Source organism: Dama dama, chromosome 9, assembly GCF_033118175.1.
Source record: "Dama dama isolate Ldn47 chromosome 9, ASM3311817v1, whole genome shotgun sequence".
Lineage (NCBI taxonomy): Eukaryota > Metazoa > Chordata > Mammalia > Artiodactyla > Cervidae > Dama > Dama dama.
Genome location: NC_083689.1, coordinates 52,655,825 through 52,677,645, shown reverse-complemented (window position 1 = coordinate 52,677,645; position 21,821 = coordinate 52,655,825). Strand labels below are relative to the sequence as shown.

The 21,821-nt window shown below is 37.1% G+C and overlaps 1 protein-coding gene and 1 non-coding gene across 2 annotated transcripts in view; one reads left to right on the top strand and one right to left on the bottom strand.

Annotated features, from left to right (window-relative positions):
- The window catches only part of CTNNA1 (catenin alpha 1), a 173,994-nt gene that overhangs the window by 75,088 nt on the left and 77,085 nt on the right, over positions 1–21,821 (bottom strand). The gene's annotated exons all lie outside the window — the stretch shown is intronic.
- Positions 15,397–15,503, top strand: LOC133062959 (U6 spliceosomal RNA). Its single transcript, XR_009694278.1, has one exon. It is a non-coding gene; the product is annotated as a U6 spliceosomal RNA (small nuclear RNA).

Here is a 21,821-nt window from a genome sequence, read left to right as displayed (position 1 = left end):
AACTTCCAACAACTACAGCCCATTTTATTATTTTGGTAAAACTGCTAGTCTAAGATTTATCTACTCCTCTACATGAAAACCTGGAGAAGGCAATCGCACCCCACTCCAATACTCTTGCCTGGAAAATCCCATGGATGGAGGAGCCTGGTAGGCTGCAGTCCACGGGGTCACTAAGAGTCGGGCACGACTGAGTGACTTCACTTTCCCTCATTGGAGAGGGAAATGGCAACCCACTCCAGTATTCTTGGGACAGAGCAGCCTAATGGGCTGCCATCTATGGGGTCACACAGAGTCGGACACGACTGAAGCGACTTAGCAGCAGCACCTACATGAAAACCTAATAGCAAGTGGTCAGGAATTTTCTTCCTTTTGATGCAGCATTCCTGAAGTGTCAAAAGACATTATAGTGCATAAGCAATACCATCATCTAGACATTCAATTTGTGCTCACTTAGAATTACACATGAGATGAATTACAGATAGAAGTCGAAGAAAGAGTCAACTTGTAAAAGTGTTTATCTAAAGTGGGCTTGACGTTCCCAGCAAAGACATCACCCTAAGTTACTACAAAAACAATTAAGCAAATATAACTTTGTTAAAAATACAAACCTTTTGGCTTCCCAAAATAATCATCAGTATTTTTAAGATCATGCCTTATAAATCTTTTATGTCAATTTTCAAACACACATACACACGCCTCATTTTAAATTGAAAAAAGGATGGGGGAGGGGGCCTAGGGATTAGACAAAACCTATGATAGGCTATATTCTTTAGTCTGATTTATGATTTAGCATTTAAATTAGTTGAATTCCAAGACCTAATATCAACTGGGAGTAAGAACACTATAGATGGCATAGATTGAGAATGGGAGGAGTGAAAAAGATTAAGATTCTGCTTTCCACATGTTAAAAGCTGAAATTCAAGTAGTGGATGACAAATTACCACACTCTTCTGGTACATCAACCTAGGAAACCTTTGAACAGTTATCTATCAAATAACAGTCAACCAAAAAAGGATGGGATTCAAGTGCACCACCCCTCTCTCAACATCAAAGTCACATGAGCAAATCACGTTCTATTGGAAAACTAACAGGAATAAGGTCAACTTAATTCATGAAAATGGGCTGAAACACTGCCTATCAAAGGAATCGGTACTATTAAGTATCCATATTACTTTAGGAAGGGAGAATGGTTAATACTACAGTAAATCCACCATTCGTCACACCTCTAAGTATGTTCTCCAATCCAAGTAGCTGAAACAGATGATCCTGCCCTCAATGAGGTCTGTGTAATAAACCAAAGACCCAGTAAGAGAACATGAGTCAATCAGAAAAGCAGGTTTCAATATGGGAGGAAATGTATGACTCATTTACTTGAAATACAAGGCAAGTATTTAATAAAATGATAATCATATAATGTTCTCTATTTTCATAGAGGATTGGGTTACAAAGTGTGTGCATTTATCAAAACCTATCGCATATTTAGAATTTGTACATTTTACTGTATAAAATTCACCATACAAAATTAAACCCAGATGCATGCTGTAACATTTACAGATGAAATATGCCAAGTATCTGCAATTGAGTTTGAAATGAATCAAAATAATAATAAGATGGACTTTCCTGGTGGTCCGGTTGTTAAGAATTCACCTGGCAATGCAGGGGACACAGGTTCAATGCTTGCTCCGGGAAGATTTCACATACGTATGGACAGCTAAGCCCGTGCGTGGAAACCACTGAGCCCACACATCACAACTACTGAAGCCCTCGCACCCTAGAACCTGCGCTCTGCAACAAGAGGAGCCACTGCAATGAGAACCAAGTGCACCGCAACTAGAGAAAGCCTGAGTGCAAAAATGAAGACCCAGCACAGTTCCCCCACCCAAAATAACTTAAAAATAAATAAAACAGTAATATGATGGACACAGGAATGGATAAATATTGCTAAAGCAAATATCAAAAAATCAATTGCAGAATCTACAAAATAGGTGTGTGTAAATATGCATGTTCAATTGAAAAGTTATTTCCAGTTCTATATATGTATGAAATTTTTCATAATAAAATTTGGGGAGGAAAGGGAATATATAATCACAAGTCTAATTTATGGTATGGGGCATCTAACACACTATTCTTCTCAACTGGAACTATAGTGTTGCATGATGGCTAAGAGCTTGAACTCTGGAGCCAGGCTAAGCTCAAACTGCAGTTTTGAACTTAATACCTGTGAGATCTTAAATGAGTCATTTAATCTCTGTCTTAACAGTATGAAGCTCATGTTCAGAAGATTAAATGGGAAAGTGTGTAAAACACTCAGAACAACTCCTGGCACACAGTGGTAAAGTGTGACCTGTATTACTACTACTACTTTGTAATATATTTAAATAATTCAACAAGTTCTTCAACGTTCACTATATGAGATGTTCAGGTGATATAGGCACTTGCCCTCAGGAGTTTATAGTTTAGTCAGAGGTTAAATTTAAGAGTCAATAAGTAACAGACCCATCACAAGCAAGGAAATCGAAACTGTCATCAAAAATCTTCCAGCAAACAAAAGCCCAGGACCAGATGGCTTCACAGCTGAATTCTACCAAAAATTTACACAAGAGCTAACACCTATCTTACTCAAACTCTTCTAGAAAATTGCAGATGAAGGTAAGCTTCCAAACTCATTCTATGAGGCCACCATCACCCTAATTCCAAAACCAGACAAAGATGCCACAAAAAAAGAAAACTACAGGCCAATATCACTGATGAACATAGATGCAAAAATCCTTAACAAAATTCTAGCAAACAGAATCCAATAACATATTAAAAAAATCATACACCATGACCAAGTGGGCTTTAGACTTCATGACTTCAGACTCTACTACAAACCCACAGTCATCAAGACAGTATGGTACTGGCACAAAGACAGAAATATAGATCAATGGAACAGAATAGAAAGCCCAGAGATAAATCCACGAACCTATGGACAACTTATTTTCATCAAAGGAGGCAAGGATATACAATGGAAAAAAGACAACCTCTTTAACAAGTGGTGCTGGGAAAACTGGTCAACCACTTGTAAAAGAATGAAACTAGAACACTTTCTAACACCATACACAAAAATAAACTCAAAATGGATTAAAGATCTCAATGTAAGACCAGAAACTATAAAACTCCTAGAGGAGAACATAGGCAAAACACTCTCCGACATAAATCACAGCAAGATCCTCTATGACCCACCTCCCAGAATATTGGAAATAAAAGCAAAAATAAACAAATGGGACCTAATGAAACTTAAAAACTTTTGCACTACAAAGGAAACTATAAGCAAGGTGAAAAGACAGCCCTCAGATTGGGAGAAAATAATAGCAGACAAAGGATTAATCTCAAAAACATACAAGCAACTCCTGAAGCTCAATTCCAGAAAAATAAATGACCCAATCAAAAAATGGGCCAAAGAACTAAACAGACATTTCTCCAAAGAAGACATACAGATGGCTAACAAACACATGAAAAGATGCTCAACATCACTCATTATTAGAGAAATGCAAATCAAAATCACAATGAGGTACCATTACACGCCAGTCTGGATGGCTGCTATCCAAAAGTCTACAAGCAATAAATGCTGGAGAGGGTGTGGAGAAAAGGGAACCCTCTTACACTGTTGGTGGGAATGCAAACTAGTACAGCCGCTATGGAAAACAGTGTGGAGATTTCTTAAAAAACTGGAAATAGAACTGCCATATGACCCAGCAATCCCACTTCTGGGCATACACACTGAGGAAACCAGACCTGAAAGAGACACGTGCACCCCAATGTTCATTGCAGCACTGTTTATAATAGCCAGGTCATGGAAGCAACCTAGATGCCCATCAGCAGATGAATGGATAAGGAAGCTGTGGTACATATACACCATGGAACATTACTCAGCCGTTAAAAAGAATTCATTTGAACCAGTCCTAATGAGATGGATGAAGCTGGAGCCCCTTATACAGAGTGAAGTAAGCCAGAAAGATAAAGAACATTACAGCATACTGACACATGTATATGGAATTTAGAAAGGTGATAACGATAACCCTATATGCAGAACAGAAAAAGAGACACAGAAATACAGAACAGACTTTTGAACTTTGTGGGAGAATGTGAGGGTGGGATATTTCAAAAGAACAGGATGTATATTATCTATGGTGAAACAGATCACCAGCCCAGGTGGGATGCATGAGACAAGTGCTCGGGCCTGGTGCACTGGGAAGACCCAGAGGAATCGGGTGGAGAGGGAGGTGGGAGCGGGGATCGGGATGGGGAATACGTGTAAATCCATGGCTGATTCATATCAATGTATGACAAAACCCACTGAAATGTTGTGAAGTAATTAGCCTCCAACTAATAAAAAAAAATAAAATAAAAAAATAAAAAAAAGACTAGCTGATAAATTTCTCCACTTAGGTAAACCATGAAAATTATCAGATATCCAGATTTTTCTGTACAGACTTAAGAATTCTACAGTTAGAACCAGAGAACCACAGACTGGTTCAAAATTGCAAAAGGAGTACATTAAGGCTATAAACTGTCACCTTGCTTATTTAACTTATATGCAGAGTAAGGTACACCATGGGAAATTGTCAGGCTGGATGAAGCACAAGCTGGAATCAAGACTGCCAGGAGAAATATCAATAACCTCTGATATGCAGATAACACAACCCTTATGGCAGAAAGTGAAGAGGAACTAAAGAATCTCTTGGTGAAGGTGAAAGAGGAGAGTGAAAAAGCTGGCTTAAAATTCAACATTCAAAAAACTACAATCAAGGCATTCAGTCCCATCACTTCATGGCAAATAGATGGGGAAAAAGTGGAAACACTGACAGACTTTATTTTCTTGGGCTCCAAGATCACTGCAGTCACAAAATTAAAAGAAGCTTTCTCCTTGGAAGAAAAACTGTGACAAACCTAGACGGTAGAGTAAAAAGGAGAGACATCACTTTGCCAACAAAGGTCCATCTAGTCAGTTACAGTTTTCCCAGTTGTCACGTACAGATGTGAGAGTTGGACCACAAAGAAGACTGAACGCCAAAGAATTGATGCTTTTGAACTGTGGTGCTAGAGAAGACTCTTAAGAGCCCCTTGGATGGCAAGGAGATCGAACCAGTCAATCCTAAAGGAAATCAACCCTGAATATTCATTGTAAGGACTGATGCTAAAACTGAAGCTCCAATTCTTTGACCATCTGATGCAAAGAGCCAACTCACTGGAAAAGACCTTGATCCGGGGAAAGACAAAGGGCAAGAGGAGAAGGGGATGACAGAGGACAAGATGGTTGGATGGCATCACTGACTCGATAGATATGAGTTTGAGTAAAGTCCAGGAGATTGTGAAGGACAGGGAAGTCTGGTGTGCTGCAGTTCACGGGGTCGCAAAGAGTTGCACACAACTGAGCAACTGAACAACAAAGAATTCTACATAATTTTTGACTTAAGGGACTCTGTCGGTAGTCCAGGGGTTAAGACTCCATGCTCCCACTGCAGGCAACACACAGGGGACACTGTGTGTTTGATCTCTGATGGGGGAATTAAGATACCAAGTGCCATGCAGCCAAATTATGTGTGTGTGCGCGCGCGTGTGTGTGTGTATAAAATTATATAATTTATATATATGTGTGTGTGTGTGTGTGTGTGTGTGTGTATTTTTTTTGCAGCTATTTTTTAATTTAACCAAAGTAGGGGAAACTGTAAATGGGGAGATCCTACCAGATATCAACTTCTGTTGCTTTCTGCATCTCTTTTTACAAGAAAAAAAAAAGTGGGGGAGGGACATGCTTTCCCTTTCTGCTAGAGGGGGAAAAAACGGAGACTCTCTCACCCACCAAACATTGAATGTGTGGGACCGCAAAACACCTCCAGGCGAAGGTCTGCAACTAGAACCATTAGTAAAATATAGTTCTCAACAAAGTACAAATTTTTAGGAGACAGGTGGGGGAAAATGTTTTACCCAGTATGTATTAGATTTTCTCTTTTTTTCTAGAGGGTAACTACTTTACAATGGTTTGTTGGTTTCTGCCATACAACTCGAATCAGTCTTAATTATATATATAAATTATATACAGGCTCCCTCTTGAGCCTGTATTATATCTTCTGTATTGGTACTACAGGGTTTCTACTGGTGAATCTACGACTTCCCGCATCCACAATAACTTTTATATATAGAACTGGCTGGTTAGTTTGCTTGGTTAAAAGACCAGTCATGGGGTTTGGTCATTGTAGAGATCAGATTTGCTCTTCATATTCTGAACTCAAAACTTTTCGCCTGTGAAATTGAAAACATCTGTCAATGGTTACAACTGGTACTCAAAACTGTGAGGATATCAGTGAAAATGCTTTTCACTGCTAAGGAGAAATCAGAGTATATGTCCCATGAAGTAAGAAATACCTCTGCATACAGTATAATATATAAGCCATCCTTATCCCTTTTAAATGAATAGTATCCACAAAAGATAAGAAAGAATAAGATGACATCATAATAAATTAGTCCAAAGTGGGGGGGGGGGGGGGGGGAGGAACTAGGAAAAATGTCTATAGAAAGGCTTAGGGGAATTTTTTTTTCCTAACAGAGGGACACAGTAGGTCAAATGAATCCCACCCTAAAATTCTTTACTGTCACTGTATCACAAAATGTCTGTATTTTACATTACTGCAGCCAGAGAAGTTTGTCAAACTGTTCTTTCTTCCTCCGCTTCTCTCACTTAAGTTTCTCTCCAGTGATGATTGGCAGCCTACTCATTCAGCCTTTCCTTACTTGAGAGCTTTCAAGCATTTACACTTTTCACTTAAGTCTATGGAAGAGAATATTTCAATAGGCACAAGTCCTCTGCGTTCAGTTGGGGAAAAACGGAAGTAAAAAGATCTATGTCAAGACAAAATAAAACAACCTCTATTTGTCTCAAAGAGAATGCCATTACTTAGCTCATTTCTTGTCGAAGATTTTGTTTTTTAAACTTTGGCACCTCTCTCTGATTTCAAGTCTTGCACCAACATTTTTACTTGATTAAAGAAAGAACCTCTTGCTTGAATATGTGTACTTACATTCAATGCTTGCATTCAAGAACTTGTATTTCCATAAATAAACCACAGATACCCAAATTCCGCAGACGTAGGTAAAAATAAAAACAAATATTCTTAAAATTATTTACAAGTATAGAAATCCTGCAGATGTGATGTCAATGAGAACTGTGAAAGACAAGTTTACCATAGAATGCTATATAGAAGGAAATGTTCTGAAAACCTACACTAAACCAGCTCTATGATTGGGCTTCTTCCCTTTCCTGCCAAGACAAATGACTTCTAATCCTAAACAACTAAAATAGCCTGTGTGGGGAAAAAAATCTTTTTGGATAACTGTATAGAAGCTCAAAAGTTAGGCGATTAACTTTGTATTCAACCATGAAATTTTTACAAAGGAATTTTTACTTGGATTATGTCAATTTATATGATGACTCTCATTTGAAAATTCTTTTCATAGAACCAGAATAAAACAATCTTTTCTCTTTTTGGGGTACTACTTCTGCATGTACACACACAGCAATAGCTTATTTAATGAACAGTATAAACATAAGTCACCCTCCAACCGGAAGAAACATTGGAGTATTTATCTCACATCAGGCAAATGAAAGATTGTGATGATTTGTGTTGGGTCAATTTAGCCAATTCAGATCTAACACTTTCCAGAATTCCCTTCCCTGCACAGTTCCAGTTTATCCTGTGTAGAAAGCTATAGGCATGTGTATGGGTGTGTATAAATTTTAAAAGAATTATCTTTGCCTTTATAATTTCTGTATTGTACAGTTGCACTTGTTAAAAGTGACTCCTAATTTCTTATATTTTGAAAGGCAATATAGAGTCTAAAAAGCAGCTATAATTAAACTATAGTAGTCACCAGATTCACTGGATCCTGGGAAGGAAAGTACAACGGTGTAAAAAGGAAGGGATGGGACAGAAAACAGAAGAATGAAGGCAGTGAAAAGAGGATGTACAGTGGAAAAGAGGCTGAAATCACTGACCTGGAAAACTGCTAAGAAAGAGGTGAAAGTAGCTCTCTGAACTGAGCCTGGAAGCAGGAAATGTTGATGGAGGCAGGGGTCAGGGGTGGCTATTAGCCCACAGCCCCAGTGCACTGAGGAACTGTTAAAAGTGTTGCAATATCTCTCACACACACACTCACACCAATACTTAAAATAATGCCAGGCCTCATAGAGGCTTCCAGAATCCTGCTCCAGCACAACAGCATGCTGACTGGGCAGCACCCACATTAACTAGTTGTACCTATAATGAGTATCTCCCCGACTTAAAGACAGAAACCATCCATTCCCATCATAGTTCACCTTTACCCCCAAGCACTGCAACATAACTTCCCAAGAAGACCAGTTGCCTTGATCAACTTGAAAATCACCTAAAGATGTGAAATTTAGGGACCTAGAAGCCCAGGTGTCAGATATCAAGCACAATAGTGCCCAGCAATATAAGAAGAGAGGCTCAGTGAGATAGGAGCCCAGTAAAGAGGCAACATGGTTTCCCCTCTCCCGATTACCTATGATATACTCAACACAGAATATTTTGTGAAATTCTCCCTAAAACTGCACTCCCCAGGCATCTATCACTGGTTACATTATTGCATGTTTTCCACTGGCACAAGACAAAGAGGACTTTTTGTTTGTCTGTTTACTAATAGTCTTTCTTCCTATAGCACAGTGTGGCAGTGTTTCTACCATGGCTATAGGCAATGCACAACATCCCCTACACTGAATCTAAAAACTCCTTCTGTATGGCTGAGGTTAAAGGTTCAATATTAGAAAGCAGAAACTACTATCAGTCACAAAAAGACTTGTTAGCCAGGGTTCCCCAACCCGCTGTAGTGGTTAATAGGCAAGAGTCATAGAGGTATTATCTTTGGGGCTCTAAAACCAGAAAGCATCAGTCAATGCTTTTTCTGGACAAGAGCCAGAGTTATGAGTTAAAGACCACAGGAATTTTCAGATATGCAAAACTGAAAGAGACTACAGTAAAATGATAAAACCTTGAAAATTATTATAGTGAATGAAGACCACTATAAACCATCTGTGATGAGAAAAGGTAATAAATTATGAAGTGTAAAGAGATCTGACACTCAAATAAACATTTCAAAGAGAACAGTAAATGCCTATTGGCTATACAGATAATACACTAAGATGTGCTGTCATAATAGTAATTATTTGTTAAAGAGAAGTAACCTCAATAATATACAGAACAGTTAATAATCTAGCAACCAGCCTAGGGCTACTCAATCTGACTTGGTTGAAAAACAATTCAGACATGAAACACGACACAATGACTACATTCCAAGCATGTGAGGTTTACAGACTTCATTACAATAAGGGACTGGAAGCTGATGCCCCAGTAGAGAAAATAAAAGAGGCCTCAGATTAAATACCTAAAAAAGTAGCAGGAAAGCAATGACAAACAGGAAACAGCTTTCTTAGAAGTGAAAAAAGATTGCAAACTTCTGACCAAAAAAGGGGGCTGTGGAATGCAATTCAGTGGTCATAAGAGCAAAGTATATACTTAAGAAAACACTTCTGGGGGGGGTGGGGGGGAGCCCAAGCAGAAGTCAGGAGATTATCAGAGTAAAGTCTTTTTTAAAATTAAGTAACATAACTCTCAAAACAGACATCTTTAATTATGTGTGTGTATGTACTTTACTGTATCTACATAAAACATTTCTGGAAGGAAACAAAATATAAGAAGAAAACAATGGATGGCTAGAGAACAGAAATGAAAGGGGACTTCATATATACTCACTATATACTCTTTTATAGCCTTTTAATTTTGCACTATGTAAATATATTACCTATTTTAAGAATTAAAAAACCCTTTTATTATGTAGAAAGCAATACCATAGTCATAAAGATCTCAGCTTAACAATAAAGACCTACATTTTTCAAAACAAACCTATCAGAGTCAGCAAATGAAACACTTTCCCACTTTCCCATATTATTTCTGAAGCAACTAACCATTAATCCAATGAGTAAGTTCACAGATAACATCTGAAAGCAACTGTTCATATCTCCTAAGTGAAGACTGATGTCAGCCAGCCCACATGCCTCACTTCTAAGCCAGCCCAGCTTAACTACAAAGATTTTTCCCTTCAGCCATTTTAGAACTCTAAAAAGAAATAAAGGTTATAAACATCAAAGGGAAAAGAAACCTTCTAGACTTCACATTACCTGTTCCAGTGTCTTTTTGATACTACATATGCCACACTTAAGCATTGTTTTCGGTTAATTATTTAACCAGCTCTAGGGTGTGTAAATTCTCTTAAACATTGTAGAAAAAGTTTTATTCATAAAATCATCTTCTTGTGCTAGAAAGAAGTTTCAATAAACTACAAAGAACAAATCAACGTGACTTGTAGAAAAACAAATGAAAGGGACCTCCTGGTGGTCCAGTGATTTAGACTCTGTGCTTCCAACTCAGACTGGACCCCTGGTCAGGGAGCTAAGTTCCCACATGCCACAAGGCACAGCCAAACAAAAAGCGGAAAAGAAAAGAAAGGAAAAAAAAAAAAAAAAAAACGAGAACAAGAAAATAAACTATATGGACAGTCATAGTATTCAAATTTTAGAAATCTACTTCAAATGCAGTCACCAAATAAATCCAAAATGAGCAGGAAAGAATAATGAAGAGATTTTATACAGAGAGGCCTATTCAAAACTCAATTCAGAAAATGAACACTGTCACTCAAGAGCCTCGCTTCTCCATGCCAGGAAACTCAGAATTATCTATAAAGAAGTGTGCCAGACCCAAGCAAAGTATACGTTTTAACAGTAAAGAGAACATATTATGAATCTGGGAATAAGGCCACCAACTTCAGGCAAGACAGTTAAAAGAAACGAAAGAAATAAAATAACCTCTGCAACAGTCAGTAGGGGTGTATTTGCTAAAAATTAATACAATCTTCAGATATTATTGCCAGAGTGCACATAAAAAAGGAAAGATTCTCCAAATGAATTTGGCCACTGCAAAGAGAGGAGAGGAGATGGTAAAGGGAGGAAGGGCAGAATGAAGCTCTTTGACTCAGCAGGAGAAATGCAACTACGCTAAGAAATCACTGGAAAGCAGGACAAGTAAAAAAGAGGCCTTAAAGTATTAAACACTTAAAATTCTAAACTTTATTAGTAATAGTAGTGGTAATCGTAGCAGTAGTAAGAATAGCAGGGGCTATTTCACAAGCTCCCAACCATGCTGTGTGCATAGGCACAACCATCATCCCCAACTCAGTGTTGAGAAGACCGAGATTGGGGAGTGACTCTTCCAGTTCAGTGAAGCTGTCAAGAAATAGAACAACATCAGTCCACTGACAATCCTTTCAATAAGAAATTTATCTTAATGCCAACAACCTACACTTATCAGTAAATGCAGAGTTCAAAGATCTCTGGATGGAAAACAAAGCTTCCAATTAGGTAGACTTCACCACCCTAGAGCAGGCCGCTAAATACCAACAACACAAAAAGAATTTTAAACACACAGAGGAGACACCTGATTTCTCTGCAGAAACACTAAGTAATAGTAGGTGGAGCCGTGGTAAAGAATGAGCCTAACAATGCAGGAGACTCAAAGAGATGCAAGTTCAATCCCTGGGTGGAGAAGATCCCCTAGAGTTGGAAATGGCAAACCACTCCAGTGTTCTCGCCTGGAAAATTCCATGGCAGAGGAGCCTAGTAGATACAGTCCATGGGGTTTCAAAGAGTCGGACACAAACTGACTGAGCATGTACACAAGCATCCCTGACAACTTCACAACTAATGAGAAATCCACTAGCCTATACAATCTTTGTCATTTTCAGCTTCTATTCAACTCCTCGGCCCCAGATAAAGAAATATCAACATCATCAGAACCTAACTCCAAGCAGCAACAGAACTAAGAGCTAAAGCTACTCAAATAGTCCCTTTCTAAAACCCACTGAAAATTTACTTGGGGCAGCAAACATATGCTCTGTCTCCCAGGACATCAGCTTAAGAGAGAGATTCCCACCCAAAATAGGCTTCACAAGCACCTGTCCACACTGATCTGAGGGTGACTGTATCTACCAAAACACATCTTTTCTGCCATTGTGCCTGAAATTCTATCATCAAGCTTCTCTCTGAGAGTCTTCTTTAAGGGGGGGAAAAAAGGGAGGAGGTACAAATATCCCCAAACAAAGTGACAATAAAAACTGGGGAAAAGAGATTATATTTGTCTATTTCAACTGACATTTTAACTAAGAAATTATGACAGCTAAAAATGAATGTTTACAGTTTTCCCCCTTGTTTCAGAAAAAGCTTAAGAACTTCTGAAAATTCCTTCTCTCATATGAATGTTTTTGGAGCCTGTAACAGTTTGGTCTGGTAGAAAACACTGGCAAATAAAATGTACTAACTACCTAGCAGATTAACATAAATGGAAACACACTGAAAAGAAGTCATTATGGCTAATTTGAACCCTTGTTAGTAACTGTAATTTTATATATATTATATACACAATGTATTTTAAGCTTGTATAGTTGTTGTTGATTTATATGATGGAACTGAACATACTTCTAAAGTCCAAGAAGCACTGAAAGCTGGAAGAAGGCTGGTAACTTCTGCCTACACTTCACCATACATAAGCCCCTTGAGTTCACTAAAGTTGACAGATTTGCAGTTTAACTCCACAAGTCAGCAGCAAACCCTACAGCATCAACCATGCTGTTCTGGTAGGTGTAGCACAAAGATCAGAAAAAGCCAGTATGACACAAACTCAAGAGCCATACTGTTGATCTACAAACAATAACCCACACAGGAAAAAAAACTCTATTATAGGCTAACAAAGTAATTAATATTGCTTTAAACAAGCCACTTCACTTACAACCTCTGCTACCTCTTTTTTGCAATTTCCTCAAGTTCAGGTGGGCCTCAAGTTCAAGTTTATAGCTCTATCTCATAGCTATGAGATATATATATTTATAATTTAATGAGAACCATTATTTCTATCAAAATTCCTCCTTCAAATCCATTATATTCCTGTGATCAAAAAAAGTTTTCACTCTAAAAAAACTATGTAATTAATATAAAAGCTGATTCTTTTTCATAGTTCTTAAGAGTTCTAAGCTAATCAAATTCTAGTGATTATATGCAGAATCATCACATTAAAAAGTCCATAGTATTTAAAATATGATCGCTTAAGGGCCATCAATATGCATATTGTACAGATCCACCACTTTTTCAGAGACAAAATAAAAAGTCACTCTGAAATGATACATGTTCAATCTGATTTCTCAATTTTTAAAATTATTTTTGATTCAACAATTCTTTACTTGATATATTCACAATTTAGATGAAACAGCCATAGAAAATTACAGACCATTAGTTTGTTCAATAGAAAGCCAGAAGATTAAAGAAGCCAACTTATATATACAATGTAGGCTTTTAATGTGGCCAAAGTCATTCTGATGGCAATAACAGACACAGGCCCCATCTCAAAATGGGGAAAATATTCTTTGCTTCACACAGGATAAACAAGTTGAATGAATCTATAGAAAATATAATTTAAAATACTCATCACATCATTAGGATACATACATGTGAAAAAGCATGTGAATATTTTAAAGAGCTTTATTAAGATATGCATTTATGTATTAAGATATATGTACTTATTATAATGTATATATTAAGACATAATTGATATATAATTCACCCAGGTAAAGTATACCACTTGATGTTTTTTAAAGTATATTCACAGATATATACAACCATTACCATTAGAACATTTTTACCATCTAAAAAGAAGCCCTGTATACCCTTTAGCTATCACTCTTCCAATCCTTAGATGTGAATATTTAAGTATCAACATTAAAGTTTTAATATCCAGGACATGGTGAACATACTTGGTTTTAAGTTTTAATGCCCTAAATTTGTGTCCTTTTCTTAAAAGTAATTTTTAGTATTCAGTCTAAATTTGCTCCTTAAACCTCCAGGATCACAATTTTATCCTTTCTTCAGGTAATTCCTGTTTGTGAAAAAGGGTATCAAGGCAATCAACTCTTTAAGTACATTCCCTCGTACACATGAACACACCACCTTTTAGCACCCACAACAAACAAAAATACATAAAAACAAAGCCACAAACACATTTTAAAATGTGTCTATCCAATACTATCTGCATAATAAGGAATTATCCTTATTCTATGCCATGTGCCTTTCTTGGGTTTAGAAAAGTAGAAACGGACTCCAAGTCCAACCGTGCCAAAATTAACAGGGCCTTAAAGAATGTTAGACACTCTTTTCCTCCACCCACATTAAATATACACCCCAAAAACTGTTGATTCACCGGATTTGTAGCTGCCAAAGAAAGTAGACTAGCTCAGTGGTTGACATTTCCTTTTGGCAGTCATTAGTCCTTAATGTGTCGCTTTCTAGAGGCTAAATGCAATGGTTTCATTCCTTTTTGCTTTAGTAGATCATTTTTTTGGGCCTGAGGAAATGTATCAAAGGATAAAACCACCTTAAAAGAATGCTGTCAATCAAAGATGTTATAATATAAAAGTAATATGATTAAAACTCCTCTCTCCATAAACCCCTTATCATTAGAATCAGAATAGTAACTTTCTACATCGGTGCAAATTAAAAGGGAAAAGCAAACATTTCCCAACACCCCTAACTGTCAGTGAGCCACCCACTAACAGGAGAAAAGAGGACTGCTTCTAGCAAATCTTCCTTGTGAAATGGTACCTTCCCACCAAGTCAGGTTTGCCATCCCCTGTACACTAATTAATTGCTGGTTCTATATCTACTATTGTTTTTCTCCCTTCACCCACTCTTCAATGTCAATCAATAACAACCTTGTCTTTGAATACCCTATTTAGTATAGTCTTAGACTTGAGTGTTTTATAATAAAATAATTTCATTTGTACTTTTTTAAAAAACTTGATTGCATAGCATTATCTCTTCTAAGCCAGATCGCCTCATTCTGGTTTTTGCCCACAAAAAGTGCTAAAAAAAAAAAAAAAGAGGGGGGAACGCAACAGTACAAAGAATGTTTATATTCAAACACCGTTTTCCCTAGCTAGAGGCCATGTATTTTCATAATCAACAGTGAAAGCAAGGAATCTGAAACCATTATGGCCAACAAAATACTGTTAAAGCCACCTAAAATTGTGCTGAGGCAACTTCTTAATCAGTAGGAAGTGTATAGGCGATAAGTCATGTGACCACGGAGGGGCACAGGCCTGGCTAATTACTATCATATATTATATTCCATTCAAAGTTTGGTGAACAACCAAGGTAACATCACTACTAAATTATACAATAGTCAAGTACAGATAAGAAACAAAAATTTCTTACTACACATGATAGAGCTTTAAAACTACGATTCAGTGCTCGCTTCGGCAACACATATACTAAAATTGGAACAATACAGAGAAGATTAGCATGGCCCCTGTGCAAGAATGACACACAAATTCGTGAAGCATTCCATATTTTTAAACACTCTCCAACATAAATCACAGCAGGATCCTCTATGACCCACCTCCCAGAATATTGGAAATAAAAGCAAAAATAAACAAATAGGACCTAATGAAACTTAAAAACTTTTGCACTACAAAGGAAACTATAAGCAAGGTGAAAAGAGAGCCCTCAGGCTGGGAGAAAATAATAGCAAACAAAGCAACAGACAAAGGATTAATCTCAAAAATATACAAGCAACTCCTGCAGCTCAATTCCAGAAAAGTAAATGGCCCAATCAAAAAATGGGCCAAAGAACTAAACAGACATTTCTCCAAAGAAGACATACAGATGGCTAACAAACACATGAAAAGATGCTCAACATCACTCATTATCAGAGAAATGCAAATCAAAACCACAATGAGGTACCATTACACGCCAGTCAGGATGGCTGCTATCCAAAAGTCTACAAGCAATAAATGCTGGAGAGGGTGTGGAGAAAAGGGAACCCTCTTACACTGTTGGTGGGAATGCAAACTGTATGGAGAACAGTGAGGAGATTCCTTAAAAAACTGGAAATAGAACTGCCATATGACCCAGCAATCCCACTCCTGGGCATACACACCGAGGAAACCAGATCTGAAAGAGACACGTGCACCCCAATGTTCATCACAGCACTGTTTGTAATGGCCAGGACATGGAAGCAACCTAGATGCCCATCAGCAGATGAATGGATAAGGAAGCTGTGGTACATATACACAATGGAATATTACTCAGCCATTAAAAAGAATTCATTTGAATCAATTCTAATGAGATGGATGAAACTGGAGCCCATTATTCAGAGTGAAGTAAGCCAGAAAGATAAAGACCAATACAGTATACTAACTCATATATATGGAATTTAAAAAGATGGTAATGATAACCCTATATGCAAAACAGAAAAAGAGACACAGATGTACAGAACAGACTTTTGGACTCTGTGGGAGAAGGCGAGGATGGGATGTTCTGAGAGAATAGCATTGAAACAAGTATACTATCAAGGGTGAAACAGATCACCAGCCCAGGTTGGATGCATGAGACAAGTGCTCAGGACTGGTGCACTGGGAAGACCCAGAGGGATGGGATGGAGAGGGAGGCGGGAGGGGGGATCGGGATGGGGAACACATGTAAATCTATGGCTGATTCATGTCAATGTATGGCAAAAACCACTACAATACTGTAAAGTAATTAGCTTTCAACTAATAAAAGTAAATGAGGAAAAAAAAAAAAAAACTATGATTCAGGGGAGGGCAATGGCTGTGATAATGCTTGAGGCAGTAGACTATGGAACGCCTAGATGATTAAGTAACAACCATTTCTGACCTTCTAAAAAAAAGTGCTTGCTAACTATTTAGCCTAGAACACTACATCATTCAATGACTACACTAGTTACACTCCTTTTTTGAAGAATCAAGGAAATCAAATCAAATACAGTGACAAAGGGTTTACTTCAAGGACAAATGCACAAGAAACCAAACACAGCTGGGCAACCAGCCTCAGAGGCAATACAGGAAGCCTAGGATCCTCTCCTAACTGGCTGCACCATTCTCCAGTCTCAAACGCCTGACCCAACGTTACCCTCCATGCGGCCTAGCTAATTCATAGCTGCTGTCCAACCACAGATTCATTTTGCCATGACTCCTCATGACCTTGACTCTACTTAACGGCATAAGTCCTTACTTCAGTTTTCATTTACTAACTGCATCGTTTTCTCATTTTTCCATACAAATTCCCAAGAGAATTAATTAACCTAGGTAAGAACTGGGGACTGGGAAGGGGACTGGATAGAATAAAGCAAGCTCTTTTAGATTCTGCAAGACAAATGCCTTCAGAAAGGCTGTAAGACATGGCAAAAACTGTGCCCTTAAATATCTAATATGCTGGCATCTACTCAAATAACCATAATAATAAGATATGTCTTTTAACTTTTTATTATGGGATTTTCCCAAACATCCAAAAAGATTAAGAATAGTAAAAAGAACTTCCTTATTCAGTATTACCAGCCACCAACTTTCTGCTTTCTTGTTTCATTTGTAATAGTTATGTTAGTTTTGGGGTAGGGTTTTTAAAACAAATCTACAACATCATGTCATTTCATAAGGCATTCATCATAAACCTATGTTCATCACTGGATGGTCAAATCTTGAGGGTTAAAAGAACTATCATTTGTCCAAAACCTCAAATTGCAAATAGACAGTTACTGGTCTTTATCATCAAAACCCTGAAACTAACAAAACTTTTTTCTTTTTATGGCTATACCTCATGGGTGGGATCTTAGTTCCCTGATCAGGGATTGAACCTGGGTCCCTGGCAATGGTAGGGCAGAGTCCTAACCACTAGACCACCAGAGAATTCCCAAACTACTGTAATTCTTGATTCATAGTGGTTTTGAGAAAATAATTAATTTTACAGTAGCAGGGAAAACCAAGTTAAAAAAAAAAGTTTGATTCCTGCTCTAGAGTTTGCCAAAATGAAAGATCTACAGACAGCAAGTAAGAGCTAGTCAATGGAATCCGTTTTAACAAACACTGTGATTAGCATTCTACTTTTAAATGGAAGCTTTTGGTAAACGCTACAAAGTTCAATGTTGCTTTGAAACAGAAAAACTCAACACATCTCTTACTAATGATTTGAAGTCCATTTCCTAAATTAAGAAATTTCGGTAGCCTAAGATAAACCATGTTTGAAAAGGTTTAAGGGAACAAGGGATTCCTTTATCACCAAAAAAATGACTCAATAAGAGTATATATAAATGACCAACTTTAAAAAACTGAACAATTTTCCAGTATTTTCACCAATACAGAATATTAAAAGCAACATAAACACATACATCTATTTCCCAGCAACAAGTGCATTTATTGTTAGGAGCTTTAAAGATTACAGTTGGGTACACTGATCAAACATCTAGAATTTTTCTTGTAAAATATTTCAGGTTATGCAATGTTCATACAGAAACAAGGGCAAGTCAAAACACAGATCTTTTTATTCCTAGAAGATGAGTTCCTTATGTGAGTCTACAAAACCAGTAATTCTCCTTCAAAGCAGGGAGAAGTAATTCAGGACAAGTAAGTTCTGGAGTTAAAACTTAAAGAACAATTAGCAAGGAAGCCTTGAAGTAAGATGCCACACTGCATCTATATGGTACAAACTGCAAATTACAAAACCCGAAGTTAGAATATCTGCAACTGGAGTAAAACCAGAAGGTCAATCACTTCAACCCATCTGAAAATAATACTTGTAAGACAATTTATTGACTAGTTATTATTTTAGCATAAAGCAACTCAAGTGAAATATCTTCTTTATGGTATGTTTCCAAATTACACCATTATGTAAAGGTCTTATACTGTTTTCAGAGAATGACCAAACAAAATCTGTTCGTAGCAGTCTCTGGTTCTAAATACTGAATATTCCACTTTAAAATAAATAAATAATCAGCTGTCAAGTACTTATTTAGCAGTCATCTGATGTGAACACAGATTCAACATAAAATGAAATTTAAAAAAAATACATTCACTCAGAGAAGAAAAACATCACATTCCACTGACTTTTGTGATAAAGAAATACAAAAACCAAAGTAACTTTCAAGAAAGCAGGCATGAAATCAAAGAGAAGAAATTTCCTGGCAGCCAGGGCTACATCTATCTCTGGCAAGGACAGTCTAGAAATTCAACCAGTTCTTTTTAAACTACCTTAGGTCCTCTAAAACACCCAATTTAAATTAAAAAAAATTGTTAAGATCATTGGACAGAAAATATTAGGGTAGAAAGTTACGACTGATAAGCTTTTAATTTAACATTTTGGCCCTAAATGGGTATTCTAGACAAACAGGCTTATTTTATTAAAAAAAATAAAATGCCTAGTTTGCTACATTTAAACAATGACACTATTTTTAATGAATCGGTTTATTCTCAACATGACAACTTTGCCAAAAGTAAAAAGAATAGATGAGGAAGAAAGAACTGTATTATTAATTTCGTAAAACAATACCAATTTGCACATGTATACAGCATTTTCTAGTTTTATGCTCATGTCAAACATGGCATCCCTTTTCCATTCCACACTCAAATGAGGTGGGGTGGGAAGAAGATCCTCTTCAGCTAAAATTAGATACTTAAACTACAAGATGATGCAGACTGAGGGTGGAGGCTGTTGCTTCGGCTCTCTGCTACAGACAGAACAAGAAACCAAGATATCACACAGAGCCAAGAAGACAGGACAGCATCCTCAGTCACTGACTACCCAGGTCCCTGTTCACCTTTTCCAGACTACAGTTCATTTATTGCTCTCTTCTCTCAAGGCATGTTGATATTTTTGCATTACCACCATCAACTTTCCCATCTTCTTCATTTTCCTTGGTCTTGAGTGTTTCTCTGTGCCTTCTAACAAAGTCAGGTAGAAGGGTAGCTATTAATGACTGTTTCACAGCTGAGAAAACAGCTATGGGGGAGGCTATTTGACCAAGCTTTAATGATACCTATTCTAGGTAAGCATTATTATCTACCATCCTTGGCATCACATATGAAAGGTACCACCAAAAATAGCTCTGGACTAAAAATCAGAAGCCTCAATTCTAATCTTAACTATTCTTACCTGGGTATGATCAGGGCCAAGTTACCTCCAGGTCTTAGGCTGTTTTGAAAATAGGTGATTGGTTTTAGTTCTGATTAAGATGGGGTAAACACATTCCATGTCTATCCCAATGAATGCAACTAAAGACTCTGGAGAGAATACACAGAAGAGCAATCTTGAGAACTGAAATGAAAAAGGGCCAAAGTCACAATTACAGTTGGCAGACAGGGGTGTATCTGTCTGAGTAACTATCAGAAGAAGCAGACTCTAAATAAACAAATAAATAATCAAGATACATAAGTACTAAACCAACTGAATCAGTCAATGTCATCAACCAACTCAATCTAATTAGCATATATATTAAAAGAACACTCCAACCAACAATAGCAAAGAAAAAAAAATAACCATAGTCAAGTGCAGATAGAATATCACAAAGGTAGCACTACTGGGTCATAAAACAAATCTCAATAAATAATTTAAAAAACTAAAGTCATGCAAAATATGTTCTCTGACCATACTGAATTTGAATTAAGCTAGGAATCAGTAAAGGCTTCCTAGGTGGCACAGAGGTAAAGAATCCGCCTGTCAATGCGGGAGATAAGGATTCAATCCCTGAGTTGGGAAGATCCCCTGGAGTAGGAAATGGCAACCCACTCTAGTATTCTTGCCTGGAAAATTCCATGAACAGAGGAGAATAGCGGGCTACAGTCCACGGGGTCACAAAAAGTGAGACATGACTGTACACACACACAGACAAGGAATCAGTAACAGAAATTTAACAAGAAAATACGTGGAAACTAAACATACTGTACTTCCAAATAATCCACTGGTCAAAGAGGAAAACTCAAGGAAAAATTTTAAACTAAACAAAAATGAAGTATGAAGACAAAGCAGGGCTTATATGGAAATCTGCCCTAAATCTTTATACTAAAAAAGAGAAAAGGTCTCAAGTCAATAACCTAATTTCCTACCTCAAGGAACTAGAGAAAGAACAAAATAAACCTAAAGGAAAAAGAAGAAACAATGAAGAACAGAAATCAGTGAAATTGAAAATAACGGAGGAAAAACACACACACAATGAAACCATAAAAAGCTGGTTCATTCAAAAGATAAATAGAATTGATAAACCTACAGCAAGACTGGCAAAGAAAATAGAGAGACTAGACTCAAATTACCTACACTTGGAATGAATTAGAGAATATGGCTATAGACTCCCCACAAATACTAAAGGGATAATAAGAGACTGCTACAAACAATTTTCTCATATAAAACTTGATTAAATGGATAAAATGGACCAATTCCTTAAAAGCCACTAACTTTCAGAATTTATCTAAGAAGAAATATATAACCTAAAGAATATCACATCCAATAAGAAAAACTGAGTTTGTATTTTAAAACCTTCCAAAAAATTAGTTGGCTGGACCAGATTAAAGCTTGGCAAACTTCTGTAAAGGGCCAGACAGCAAATACTGTGGGCTTTTAGGGCCATTCCATCTCGGTCACAAGAACTTAACTATGTCACTGCAGTGGAAAAGCAGCCATGGACTGTAAGTAAACAAATGAGTATGGCTATGTTCCAATAAAGTTTACAAAAATAGATGGCAGGCCACCTAATAAGTTTAATTTGTCAACCCTACACTATGATAACTAATGTTACTTTCAAATTCCAAAATTTATAATTCTATACTTCCAAGGTCAAAAATCACTGATAAATAGTTGAAGAAAAAGGATAATGCAAACACTATCACAG